Source organism: Myotis davidii, unplaced genomic scaffold (genome assembly GCF_000327345.1).
Source record: "Myotis davidii unplaced genomic scaffold, ASM32734v1 scaffold699, whole genome shotgun sequence".
Taxonomy (NCBI): domain Eukaryota; kingdom Metazoa; phylum Chordata; class Mammalia; order Chiroptera; family Vespertilionidae; genus Myotis; species Myotis davidii.
This window is the reverse complement of record NW_006291007.1, coordinates 3,003,607-3,018,837: the sequence shown is the minus strand read 5'-3', so window position 1 is coordinate 3,018,837 and position 15,231 is coordinate 3,003,607.

Sequence of the window (15,231 nt, the reverse complement as noted above, 5' to 3'; positions counted from 1 at the left end):
CCCGCGCTTCAGGGTGGGGGTCCCCACTGGGGTGCCTGGCCAGTCTGGGTGAGGGGCTGAGGGCCGTTTTCAGGCGGGCAGGTGACTGAAGTTCCCAACTACTCCTTTTTTTCTTTTTTCTTTTTTTAAATTCTGGGCCAAGTTTAGCTCGGAGGCTCCAGCTCTGAGGCCTCTGCTGCTGAAAACTGGTATCGGGTTTGTTTTGGTTCTATAATCGAAACTCTGTATCACTCCAGCTCTTAGATCCCGGCTCGCTGAAAGCAGGTTTCTGTGGTTTTGTTTAGCTTCTATATTTGTAACTATGTTTCAAACTGCAAGTTCAGAGGCAGGCAAGGCAGGCGGGGAACGTTGGTTTCCTCCATCACTGAAGCAAGCAAGCCTCATGTTAGTTTCCAACTGCCTGGCTGCTGGCCGCCATCTTGGCTGGCAGTTAATTTGCTTATCGCCCTGATTAGCCAATGGGAAGGGTAGCGGTCGTATGCTAATTACCATGTTTCTCTTTTATTAGATAGGAGGATTACACATGTACGTGTCCATAAAATAATTATAGTAACCTTTTACATAAAAAGTATACTGTAAATATTCTGTATACTTGCTTTTTAAAACCTATTACATTTTTAGATTTGATCCCTGTTTGTACATGCGCACTTAGTTGACTCAGTTTAACTCCATATATAATACTCCATTGTATAAATGTCAGTTTATCTATTTTTACTATAGAAGAACACTTAGTTTGTTTCTGGGTTTACTTATTCCCCCACCTATTTTTTACATTGTGTCAGGAAGCATATATTTGCATGTATTCTCTAGAATTTTTTTTTTATCTATGACTTAAAATGTGTTTTAAAACTTAAACATACAAAAATATATAAAGCCCGTTTGTACAGCTTATAGTTTAAAAATAAAACTCTGGCCCTAACCAGTTTGGCTCAGTGGATAGAGCGTCGGCCTGTGGACTGAAAGGTCCCAGGTTCGATTTTGGTCAAGGGCATGTACCTTGGATGTGGGCACATCCCCAGTAGGAAGTGTGCAGGAGGCAGCTGATCTATGTTTCTCTCTCTGTGATGTTTCTATCTCTCTCCCTTCCTCTCTGTAAAAAATCAATTAAATATATTTAAAAAAATAATAATACTTTGAACACTTGTCAATCCAAATTCAGATTAAGAAATAAAATGTTACCAATTCCTTGTAAACCCCTGTATGGTCCAAATCACATCCCTTTTCTTATTATTCCCTCACCACTACCCTGAATTGTATTTAAAAATTTCTTGGGGGGAGGGGAGGTGTAAGAGATCAACCAAAGGACTTGTATGCATGCATATAAGCATAACCAATGGACACAAGACACTGGGGGTAGGGGAGGCTGGGGGAAAGTCAAAGGGAAAAAAAAAAAGGAGACAAATAGGAGACAAATGTACTACTCTTTGTAATATTTTAAGCAATTAAAAAAATAAAAAAATAAAAATCTCTCTTTTTTTTCTTTATAGTATCTCTCTCCAAACAAAAAAATGTGCGGTATTGTTTGCCTGTTTTTTATCTTTATATAATGGAATAATACTGTAAATTTATTTTTATAAGCATCAGGCTTTGTTTTTTCATGTCATCCATGGTGTTGTATGTAGTTTATTCAACTTTATTGCAATAGTGTATTTCATTATATGAATATACCAGTTTATTTATACATGTTATGAATGATTGGCAGTTGGACTGTTTCTAGTTTTTTGCTATTACTAACAATGCTGCTTATGAACATTCTTATACATGTCTCTTGTGCATGTGCAGGACTTTAGAGTATATATCCTGGAGAAGAAGAAGGATATGGGCTTTTTCAGCTTTATTAGGTAATGCCAAATTGTTTTGTTTTTTAAAGTGATCATACCAGTTGACACTCCCACCAGCAATGTATAAATGTTTCTGTTGCTCTTCGTCCTTGCCAATGCTTGGTATTGCCTGTCTTTTTAATTTTTAGCTATCTGGTGGGTAAGAAATGGTATATCATTGTAATTTGAATCGGTATTTCTTTGGCTACCAATGAGGTTCAGCTTCTTTTCAGATATTTATGAAGTGTTTGTTTCTTATTCTGTGAAATATCTATATATATCTATATCTCTGTCTACTTCTCTATCTCTATATATGTATTTGCTCATTTTTCTACGTGGCTTAACTTTTTCTGATTGAGTCATAGTAATTTCTGTATGGTTTATGTTTTATTGTTGATATTTGCATGTGTTGCAAACATCCTTTCCATTTGATTGGATTTTTGACTCTTGTATCTTTTAGTGATTGAAGTTCTTAATTTTAATGTTGCTGAATTTATCAGAATTTTAGTATTTGTGTGTTTTTTTATTTTTGGTGTTTGTCATTTCCTTCCTTGATGCCATTAAAATATTTCCCTGTTATTTTCAAAAAGATTTTTTTTAAGCTTTCACTTCTACACTGAAGTCTCTAATGCACATGGACTTTCTTTTGTGCAAGGATCCACTTTTATTTTTTTCCATGTGATAACAAGTAACTGATTGTTCCAGCCTGTTTATTGAGGAGTCCATTCTCCTCCCTGTGATCCGCAGTGCTTGCTCAGTTGAAAATTAAGTTTCCTTAAATGCATGGGATTAGTTTCTGGGCTCTATATTTTGCTATTTGTCATGGTCCCAGTAATCCATTGGATTATTTATCCTAATTATTATAGTTTGTAGCAAGTCAGTATCAAGTATGGTAAATTCCCCAACTTTTTCTTCAGGAAAAGTCATGGCAGTTCTTTTTCATATTGGTTTTAGAATCAGCTTTTGATTTTCTGAGAAATGGTGGTGAGCTTTTGAATAATATTGCATTAAGTCTTTGAATCAGTTGGGGAGAATTGATTGACATCATTTTGATATTGAAGCTTCCTGGTTAAGAATATAATATGGCTTTCTATTTTATCTTTTAAAAATTCATTTCAATTAAATTTTATAATTTTAGCATTATATAAATAAATTATACATCAACTGTCTGATTTTTTCCTAGAATTTTTTGTTGCTCTTTGTACTTGGTATTTTTAAAAATTGCATTCCTGATTGTTTTGTTTAGCAATGTAACTGTCTTTTGTATTTTGTCTTTGTATCCAGCAACTCATCACTTTTATGACTTAGCTCTAGATTCTTTTGGATTTTCTGTATTGATCTTCTATCATCTGTAAACAGTTGCAGTTTTATTTCTTAATTTTCAATCCCTCTAGCTATTTTCTTTTTCTCTGTGAACCCACTGAGGTTTTCCAGTGTTGAATAGGAGTAATGGTGTTGGCCACCTCCGTCTTGTTTTTGATCTTAAAAGGAAAGATTTTTTAAATTTCACTATTACATACAGTGTTGGTAAGTTTTAAAAATAAATATTTGTATTAAATTAAGGAAGCTAACTTCTAGATTGCTACTTTTAAAAATTCTTAAATGTATGTTGAGTATTACTAAATGCGTATTCCATCTCCTTTGAGGTTATTGTATAATTTTTCTTCTTTAGTTTGTTTATAGTGTTTATCATTATTTTCTGATTTCTAGTAATTAAATTAGCCTTTCATTTCTGAGGTTGTTCTTGGTTAAATGTATAATTTATTTGTTTAAATTTATTGGGGAATTTATTGGGGTTACATTGGTTAATATAATTATATAGATTTAAAGTGTACAATTCTATAATACATCATCTGTATGTTGGATTGTGTGTCTCTTTCTATCACCGTTTATCCCCCTTTTACCCTCTTCTGCCTTTCCCCATCCCCTTTCTCTCTGTTAATGACCATACTGTTGTCAAAATTGATTGCTGGATTAAATTTGCTGGCATTTTTGTTTAGGATGTTTGAATCTATGTTCAGTAAGGTCAATTTGTAATTTTCCTTTCTCATATATGCTTGCCTGGTTTTCATATCAAGATTATTCTACCTGTATAAAATTAATTAGGGAGCTTATATTTTTATGTTCTCTGCATTGTTTATATAGTATTGGAATTATATATTGATTCCAAGTTGGGACTCTAATAAAACCATCTGGGTTCAGTACTTTCTTTGAGGGGAAATTTTAAACTACTGAATTCATTTCTTAAATTACTGTGAGACTATTTTTATTCTTTTTTCTTAAATCATTTAATGATAAATTACATTTTTCTAAGACTGTCCATTTCATCTTGTTATTCATGATACTTTTTTATGACTTGTTTAATCTCTGGGAATTGAAGTTATATTCTGTTTTACACTCCTAATGTTTACTTGTTCCTTTATTTTTTTATTTCTTTTTTTCTATTTGTATATTTCATCTGTATTTTCAAAGACACAGTTCTTACCTTTGTTAATTTTATTGTCTGTTTTGTTCATTTTGCTCTTATTTTTCTTCCTTGGGTTTATTCTGTTGTCTTTTTCTTGACTTTTTAATTTTATTTTTAATTTTGGTAAAATATACGTAACATAAGCTTTATGATCTTAACCATTTTTAAGTATATAGTTCAGTTTATAAGTACATTCACATTGTTGTGCAAAGAATCTCTGGATTTTTTTCATTTTATAAAACAAACTATAACCATGAAACAATTACCTAGCCCTCATTCCTCCCTCCCCCAGTCCCTATTTTCTGTGTGTCTGAATTTGAATACTCTAGGTACCTCATATTAGTAGAATCATACAGTATTTGTCTTTTTATGGATGACTTATTTCACTTCTGATAAGTGTCCTCAAAGTTCATCCATGTTGTAACATGTGTCAACATTTCCTTCTGCTTAAAGGCTGAATATTATATTGTGTGCATATGCCACATTTTCTTTATCTAGTCATACTTTGATGGACACTTGGATTGTTTCCACCTTTTGGCTATTCAGAATAATGCTACTGTGAACATGGTATGCAGATATGTCTTCAAGACCCTGCTTTCAATTATTTTGGGTATATATCTATAACTGGAATTGCTGGATCATATGAGAATTCTATTTTAGTTTTTTGAGGAACCACCATACTGTTTTCTATAGCAGCTGCACCATTTTGCATTACCATGAATAGTGCACAAGAGTTCCAATCCCTCTACATCCTTACCAATATTTATTTATTTATTTATTTTATAGCAACCATCCTAATGGTTGTGAGGTGGTTTTCTGACTTTTGAAGTTGGATTTAAGCTCATTAATTTTGAATGTAATTCAAAACTATAACATTTATTAAATGCTGCTTTAGTTGTATTTCACAAATTGGCTTTTCATTATATTTTGATTCTAGATATTTTCTGTTTTCCATTATGGTCTGTCATTTCTTCCAGAGTGTTTCTTGATTTTCAGTTTTCCTCATTTTCTTTTGATTATTAATTTCTATCTTAATTGTACTGTGGCCAGTGAATATGGTTTGTAATTTCAGATTTGAAGTTAGCTTTATTGGCTTGAGCATTGTGTTAGCTATTTATTGCTCTGCAACAAATTTCCCCAAATGTAGCGGTTTTGGGGAGCAAACATTTATTATCAGTAAAATTTCTGAGCATTGGAAATCCAGTAGTAACTTAGCTAGGTATTTCTGGCTCAGAATTTTTCATGATGTAACAGTCAAGCTCTTGATTGGGGCTCGAGGATTCACTTCTGAGCTAATCATTTACACAGCTATTAGCAGGAGGCCTCAGTTCTTTGCTAGATGTTTGCAAAAGATCTCTCTATTCCTTTCCACATGGACCTCTCCATAGGGCTGCTTGTGACATGGTAGCTGGTATCCTCCAGAGTTCGTGATCTGAGAGAAGCAGAAGCCACAGTTTTTTATGACCTTTGGAAGTGACATGCCATTTCTTCTGCCATATTATATCGGTCATGCAGAACAACCCTGATGCACAAGTTGGGAACGGTTTTAGAAGCGCCTATTCAAGGATAATGGGGAACCACCTTGGAATCTGATTACACAAACGTATAGTCTCATTTTTATGAATCATCCATGTGTTCTTAAAAATAATGTGTAGTTCCTAGTTTTTGGGTATGAGTTTTACAAATACCATTTTGATCAAGTTTATTTAAGCAGGTCAACTTTTCTAAATTCTGATTGTTTTTTTCTACTACATATTATTATTGAGATATCTATATTAAAAAATCTTTCACTATATTGGTAGCTTTGTAACTTTTTCTTGTAAACATGTCAATTTTGGGATGTGTATATGTGTTGTATTAGGCATATAGAGGTTTAAAATGATATCTTCCAGGTAATTTGATTCTTATGTTATTATTTAGTGATCCGCTTTATTTCTACTGTTTTTTTTGCCTAAGTTGGTTCCACTTTTCTTTTGTTTCATATTAGCTTGGTAGATCTTTCCCCATTTTTTGGCCCTCAGTCTTTTTGTGCCCTTGTTAGTCTATCTCTAGTAGATAGCACATATGTGACCAGTCTGAATTTTTTTCTTCTAAGTGGAGAGGCTAGCCCATTATATTCATTGTGATTACTGATATACTTGGATTCAACTTATGCCATTTTATTATGCACCTTTTATTTGTCCAACCTAAAAATTTTTCCCCTTGAATCTCAGCCTTTCTTTCTGGGATCATTATTATTCTGCTTGAAGCATACTCTTTAGAATTTCCTTTAATGAGGATCTGTTGTGGTAATTATTCTTACTTTTCTTTCTATGTTAAAGATATCAGTTAACTATCTTTTTGAGCTCTCTTATTGCTGTTGAGAATTTAGTTGTCAGTAATTATCATTACTTTATAAATGATATTTTCTCTCTGTTTTAGTTCTTTGTTGTTCTGCAGTTTCACTGAAATATTTGTAGGTGTATGGATTTCTTTTTATTCTGCTTTGGATTTTTGGACTTCCTGGAGCTGAGGATTGTCATTGTCTAACAGTTCTGAAAAATGTTACTTTTTTTTTACAGTTGACCTTGGCTTTTTAAAGATTTTATTTTTTATAGTAGTTTCAGGTTTGTAACAAAATTGAGAGGAAGGTAAGAGATTTCCCATATACTTTCTGCCCCCACACATGCTGTAATTAACATCATGCATCAGAATGGTACACACAAACACACACACACTTCTTTTTTTCTTTTTATCAAGGATGAGCCTACACATCATAATCCATTATCCATCATAATCATCCCCAAGTCCACAGTTAACCTTAAAGTTCACTCTTTGTTGTACATTCTATGGGTTTGGACAAATGTATAAATGACATATACCCATTATTATAATATCATAAAGGGTATTTTTATTTATTTATTTTAAAAAATATTTTTATTGATTTCATAGTGGAAGGGAGAGGGAGATGGGGCTAGAAACATCAATGATGAGAATCATTGATCAGCTGCCTCCTGCATGCCCTCCACTGGGAATTGAGTTTGCAACCAGGAATTGACCTCTTGGTTAATAGGTTGGTGCTCAAAACTGAGCCATACTGGCTGGGTCGAGTATTTTTAATCCTCACCTGAGGATATGTTTTACGGATTTTAGAGAGAAAAGAAGGGAGAGAGACACACATACAAACACATCGATATGAGAGAGAACATCAATCAGTTGCCTCCAGTATGTGTCCCAACTGGAGATCCAAGCCACAACCTAAGTATGTGCCCTGACTAGGGATCGAACCCACAACCTTTTGGTGTATGAGACGACTCTCCAACCAACTGTGCCCCTCAGCCAGGGCCAGAGTATTTTTACTGCTCTAAAAAATCTTCTGTGCTCTTCCTGTTTATCATCCCACCCCCAGCCCTGGCAACCACTAATTTTTTTTACTGTTTTCATAGTTTTATATAATATTGTACTGTTGGAATCATACAGTATGTAGCCTTTTCAAGTTGGTTTCTTTTACATAGTATGCATTAAGGTTCATTTAAGTCTTTTCATGGCTTGATGGCTTGATGGCTCATTTCTTTTTAGTGTTGATTAATATTTCATTGTTTGGTGGTACCAATTTTTTTTTTGTTCATTCATCTACTGAAAGACAACTTGGTTGTTTCCTTGTTTTGGCAATTATGAGGAAAGCTGCTATAAACTTCATGTGCAGGTTTTTGTGTGAACATGTTTTCAACCCTTTTGGGTAAATCCCAAAGAACATGATTGCTGGATCAGCTGGTATGCCATTACCTTTTTAGATATTGCCTCTTATTAATAAAATATTAATCTCTGCCGAAACCGGTTTGGCTCAATGGATAGAGCGTCGGCCTGCGGACTGAAAGGTCCCAGGTTCGATTCCGGTCAAGGGCATGTACCTGGGTTGCGGGCACATCCCCAGGGGAAGTGTGGGAGGCAGCTAATCGATGTCTCTCTCTCATCGATGTTTCTGACTCTCTCTCTCTCCCTTCCTCTCTGTAAAAAATCAATAAAATATATTTAAAAAAAATATTAATCTCCTTCTGGGACTGTAATTAGATGTATATATAATATTGTTTGAGGCTGAGTCAAATAGTGTATAGTAAGTTTATTTTCTTGTACAACGTTTTGTGCCTCAAGTTGATAACTGCTTTACTTTTTTCATTTACTTTGTTTTTAATACCTGTTAATTCTTTATACCATTAACATGCTCTTACTATTGCTTTTAACACAGGGTCAAACCTGTTAATCTATTCACTGAAATTGTTTTCCCTGACGACTTCGCCCCATTCACTGGTTTAGGGTTAGCTGCTTGCTAGGCCAGGTGTGCAGCTGTCAGTCTGGGTTCTCCCTTCATCATCATTTTGGGAATTCCCATTGCTTCTGTCCTGTTTTGATTTCTTTGTTTCATGGATCCCATTAGTTAGGAGCACATACTCCACAGTTTGCTGAATAAAAAGTCCAGAAGCAATAAATTTTGAGACCTTGCATGTTTGAGAATACCTTCATTCTACATTTTCCTAATTTGTGTATTAAATTCTAAAATGAAAATAAAATATCCTCAGAATTTTGAAGGCATTTCACCATTGCCTTTCAGCATATCACTGAGATTATTGCTAAATTTAATGCCATTCTGGTTCCTATAATGTAAGCAAACTTATTTTCTTGTTTTTTCATTTTTAGAAGTCCTTGGGTTTTTTTGTTGTCTTTGCTATTCTTCAGTTCAATATAGCATGCTTGGATAACTAACGGATCTTTTTCAGGTTGGAGACTCGTGTTCTTCAGGCATGGGAAAGGTCTTTTTCCTTCTTTTTTTGATTGCCAGTTTTATTTTTTAAATTCAATTAAATGTAATTTTAATTTTTATTGAATTATTGGGGTTACATTGGTAGTAAAATTATATAGGTTCAGGTGTACAATTCTGTGGTACATTATCTGTATTGTATTGTGTGTTATCACCCGAAGTCAAGACTCCTTTTTCACCATTATTTCCCCTTTACTCTTCTACCTTCTCCAACCCCTTTTTCTCTAGCAGTCACCATACTGTTGTTTGTGTCTATGATGTTATTTATTTGCTTAATCCCTTTACCTTTTCACCCAGATCTTCAAGCCCCTCCCTTCTAACAGCTGTCAGTCTGTTTTTTGTATCTATGAGTTTCTGGGAAGTTACTTTTATTAATTCTTTGTTAATTTCTTTTTTTTCTTTTTCACATATTGAAATTGATTGATCATGTAATTTTAGAGGCTTTTCTCTCATAGTGTTTTCTTTTGTTTGTTTGCTTTTCCTGTAGAGGGTCTTGACTTTATCTTACAACTCTGTAATGTTTTATTTTATCACTCTGTGGAAAGTTAACATTGCAGCCTGAGACTGTTATCCTCAGAAAGTTCTACTTGCTAGGTTGTTTCTTGGCTGGTGTCTGGTAAATTGGATTTTGGAAGGGTTCCTAGCATACCTTGATAAAAATGGCTCTCTGTGCTCAAACTGTGCCAGTATGATTTATGCTGAGCACCTGATTTTCATCTGGGTGCCTGGAACTTTGGTATGTGCTAGGCAGAGGGCACCCCGATAAAAACCCTGAGCACTGAGTCTCCAGTGAACTTACCTGGTAGATAGTATTTCACATGTATTATCATAATTCATTGCTGGAGGAATTTAGCATGTCCGGTCTTATTCCACTGGGAGGAGACTCTTGGAAGCTTGTATCTTGTTTACTCTGGATCTCACATCTTTTCCTTTTACTGATTTTGCTTTGTGTCCTTTTGCTGTATTAACTCATAGCTGTAAATGTGACTATATGTTGAGTCCTGTGAGTCCTTCTAGCAACCAGTGAACTAGGAATGGTCTCAGGGACTCATGACACAGTCATATTTAACTTTTTGAATGTTCTTTACTGGTCTTTATTCTCATGTCTCTCTTTTTAAAATAGCATTCTTTAAAGTTTTTCCTAATGTCTTTCAGGATGTATATAATTATGTGAGTGTGAAGTTTTTTTCTCATCAATGCTTGCATTGTTTTTTTCCTCAAAATTAATGTGTGCATATTACTTGGTTCCCTTTCTTTCATGTTAACAAGCTTTCCTTATGCCTGGCTCTCTGATCTCACTTTAAATATTTACCTTTAAATGTGAGAGAATTGGAAGCTTATGTACATGAACTTTATTGTATACTAGAGGCCCAGTGCACGATGTTTGTGCATAGGGAGAGGTGTCCCCTCAGCCCAGCCTGCACCCTCTCACAATCTGGGGGATGTCTGACTGCCAGTTTATGCCTGATCCTGTGGGGATCCCTGTGGGATTGGGCCTAAACTGGCAGTCGGACATGCCTCTCACAATCCGGGACCACTGGCTCCTAACTGCTTGCCTGCCTGCCTGCTTGATTGCCCCTAACCACTCTGCTTGCCTGCCTGATCTCCCCTAACCACTCACCTGCCTGCCGGATTGCCCCTAACAGCCTTTTCCTTGGCATCCGCCTCCACGGTTTTCTCTGGAATGATGTCCAGGTGGTCATTCGGCTGTCTGGTCTAATTAGCATATTATGCTGTTATTATTATAGATGAATTTGTGATAAGATAGCTTTATTGTTGAAATTGCTCCAAATGGAGATTAGGCATTCAGTTTATCTGGGAAAGTGCTGCTCAGTTGCTTACTTGGGAAGATATATGTCTGGTTCCAGGATTCTAAGAGCTAGAGGGAGCGAAGAGGCTGGTGGTTTATGGTAAGGGGATTTTCACTCAATTAGGAAGTAATAGGATTATTGTGGAGATACTCTTTTGTGGTTCAAGTTTATAAGATATAGGTGAAGGAAATAGTTGTTTGATTTTTCCTCTGAAATCACCAGATTATCTATAGGCTAGATGATAGACTAGCAGAAACCAAAGATAATAAAGATGTTGTTTTTAAAGGAGATAGAGTCAGTGTAACACACTACAGTCTTGCACCATATAACGACATTTTGTTCAGCATCAGGCCACATATACAACAGTGGCCCCATATAAGAAATGGAAGAATATGTATGTGGCTCAGGAGAAATTTTTCTCCTGTGGGGCTTGGCAATAGGTTCTCACTCACCACACCTCAATTTTGAGTGCACAGAATACTAATCTGTTTCAGCATAGAGGGTTCCAACCCCACCCCCTCCATAGCTTGATGGTCTTCAGCGTACATTGCTGTAAATTCTTTGTTGAGAACCTAAGATCCTGTATAAGGACACAGCTCCACAAGAGCTACCTTAACAAGTATTAAGTGCCACTGCCACTTTAGTAAAAGCTTTCTATGGTAGTGTGGAAATGCATACTACCTGTCTCTGTACTTTGGAAGTATTTTCAGGTTGTAATGATGTAAAGCACCAATAAAGATAAGTTTTATTTTTTCCATCAAATCAATGCTAGAGAGTGTCAGTGGAACTAAAACAAGTTTCCAAAGTCAAAATACTGAATTCTAACAGCCCATAGATGCAGAAAATAAGCTGATGGTTACCAAAGGGCAGGAGGATGGGAGTTAGGGGGAAATATTTGCATTAAAATAGTAGGAAATGTGACAATATCCGTAATAGTTTAAAACGGTACTGAATCCTCAGTCTCAGTTCTGTACCTTCTCCATGTTAAACACCCTCTTTTTTTTTTCAGGAATACCACAAAGTTTCTTAATCTGATCACTGCTCCAACATACAACAACCAAAACCACAGTGCCCTGAGAACCCGCTATGTTCTTTTATCTCTCCATCTGGATTTCTTTTTCTTACTGATCCTCAGGCCACCTTTCACGCCCTCTTGACAGTCACCATTACACTTATCTGTGCTTCACCCAGTTTCTCCTCAGTATTTCCAATCAGTTTAGTCCATATCCCTGTTCGTGGAGCACTCTGACAGCTTTGAAGTTATAGACAGGAAGCAGGGGAGAACTGTGGGACAGTGTTCATAAAGTCAGCAGTAGTGTACAGTAATGTCCTGCACTTTCACATTCACTCACCACTTATTCAACTTCCAGTTCTGAAAGCTCCATTCATAGTAAGTGCCCTGTATAGGCTTGCCATTTTTTATCTTTTATACTGAATTTTTACTGTACCTTTTTTATATTTAGTTATGTTTAAATACACAAATACTGACCATTGTGTTACCAATACATAACAGTATTCAGTACAGTAACTGGCACAGATTTGTAGCTTAGGAGCAATACCTGATAGTCTAAGTGGTGCAGCTCTTTGGCCCATTGAGTGTGGCTCTTCCACAAAATACCACGTGCGGGTGCGCATGTACAGTGCGATTGAAACTTCGTGGCCCATATGCAGAAGTCGGTATTTTGTGGAAGAGCCACACTCAAGGGGCCAAAGAGCTGCATGTGGCTCGCGAGCCGCAGTTTGCCAACCACTGGTCTGTACCATCTAGGTTTGTATAAGTGCACTCTATGATATTCCCACAATGATGAAATTGCCTATTGGTGCATATCCCAGAAGGTAACTCCCTCATTAAGTGATGCGGGGACTATAGTTCATTCTTTTATTGAGCAAGCATTTATTAATTGCCTTTTTAGACTTAACCCCAAGGTTAAAATAGGTTACAAAAAAGGATACCTTATTACTCCCATGGAACTTGCATTTTTGCCTGAGTGATGAATATTAAACAGCTTATCATCTGGTTATTTAATTACAGTTATTTTAAGAACTATATAGGAAAAGTCAAGGAGGCTCAAAGAGCATATATGGGAGACCTGCTCTAGGATTCAAGAATGGCATCTTTGGCCCTGACCCGTGTGGCTCAGTGGTAGAGCATCATCCTGCACACTGAAGGGTCTTGAGTTCGATCCCAGTCAAGAGCACATACCTGGGTTGCAGGTTTATTCTCCATGTAGGAGGCAACCAATCGATGTGTGTCTCTCACATTCATTCATGTTTCTCTGACTCTCCTGCCCTAGCTTCCACTCTCTCTCTAAAAAGAAAAAGAATGGCATCTCTGAAAATATGAATAAGAGTGGGAAGATGAGAGGAGAGTGCAGAGAATGAGACTAAGAGATTAATTGGGATAATGATAATTGTGAGATTAAAGAAAGTATAGAATAGCCGTGGGCAAACTACGGCCCGCGGGCCGGATCCTGCCCGTTTGAAATGAATAAAACTATTGAAAAAAAAGACAGTACCCTTTTATGTAATGATGTTTACATTGAATTTATATTAGTTCACACAAACACTCCATCCATGCTTTTGTTCCGGCCCTCCGGTCCAGTTTAAGAACCCATTGAGGCCCTCGAGTCAAAAAGTTTGCCCACCCCTGGTATAGAATGTGCTTAGTGCTTGATACTTGTGCTCAATAAGTGTTAACTGGTAATTATATTATTTATAGGAATCCTCTCTATATAATAAAGAGCCAGGGTTGTAACGACCGATTACAACTGAAGGCTCGACCAAATCAGAAGCCAGTGTTGGGTTGCAGTGATGACCCAGCACTAACTGGGGTCGCTGTGGGTGCCCCGACCCAGCACTGACTGCCTAGGTGACTGCGGATCAGGCCCAGAGAGAGGCCTGCAGAGAGAGAGGCAGGGTCTGATCCCTAGCCTCTGTGGCAGCTGTTGATCAGACCTTGCCTCTCTTTCTCTCTCGGCCTGGCCAACAGCCTCGCCTCCATTTCTCTCCAGGCCTTTATCAGGGCTGGAGGGCCATTGGGTGTGAGATCAGGCCAGCAGGGGAGGGCCATTGGGGGTGAGATCAGGCCAGCAGGGGAGGGCAGTTGGGGGTGATTAGGCAGGCAGGCATAGAGGTTAGGGGTGATCAGGCAGGCAGGCAGGGGAGTGGTTAGGAGCCAGCAGTCCCAGATTGTGAGAGGGGTGTCCGACCGCCAAGGGGTCCCCTATTGGAGTGGGTACAGACTGGGCTGAGGAAACCCCCCTCCATGCACAAATTTCATAATAAAAGCCTAATACGCTAAGTGTCTGGTTGAACAGTTGGCCGTTCAACCAATCAAAGCGTAATATGCTAATGATATGCTAAGGCCACTCAACCATTCGCCATGATGTTCACTGACCACTGAGGGGCAGACAGTTGACTGGCTGACCAGTAGCTATGATGTGCACTGATCACCAGGAGGCAGATACTCCAACCAGTAGGTTAGCTTGCTTGCTGGGGTCCAGCCAATCAGGACTGAGCAAAACAAGCTGGACACACCCTGGAGCCCTCATGACGTCCCTCCCCAGCTGGCCCCGATCGTAAACTGGTGGGGTCCCTTGGCTTGGCCTGCATCCCCTTGCAATTCAGGACCCTTTGGGAGATGTCAGAGAGCTGGTTTCGGCTCGATCCCGCAGGTCAGGCTGAGGGACCCACTGGTGCATGAATTCGTGTACTGGGCCTCTAGTATTATAATGGATGGTCAAACAGAAGACCTCTAGCATTTAATTTATAAAAATAAAAGTTTTGTGTCAACAGTACAACAAAAATATATCCATAGAATCACATGTCATACACACAAAAATTCTTATGGTATAGAAATTTTGGTGTTTGAAAAGTATTTTTTTTTTAAAAAAAAGATCATTCTTAACTTCTTTGTAGTTACATCTGTAGCACCCAGCATAGTACCCGACACAGAGAACGTTCTCAGTCTTCAAAAAAAACAAACAAAACCCCAAAATCTGAAAGAATGCTAGAAATTCTGGGCAATGTAGAGGCTAGGAAGGATTTGCAATTTCAGAATCAGGAAATACTCTACTTTTTTTCTTGCCACTAAGACATTTGTTTGGTGTTGTTTCTTCACTAGAATGAGAGTCTTCTGATTAGAATTTAAACATTATCTTTTATCCATCCTGTAGCCAGCAGGGATCTGTTGGGACAAAATCTTACTCTTCTTCTTGTGGGGGTCTGCGATTGGTGTCCTCTAGCCTTTTCAGCACTTTGACTCACAATGTACTAGTTATCTATTGCAGCAAAACAAATGCCTCACAATTTAGCAGCTTAAACAACTGACATTTATTA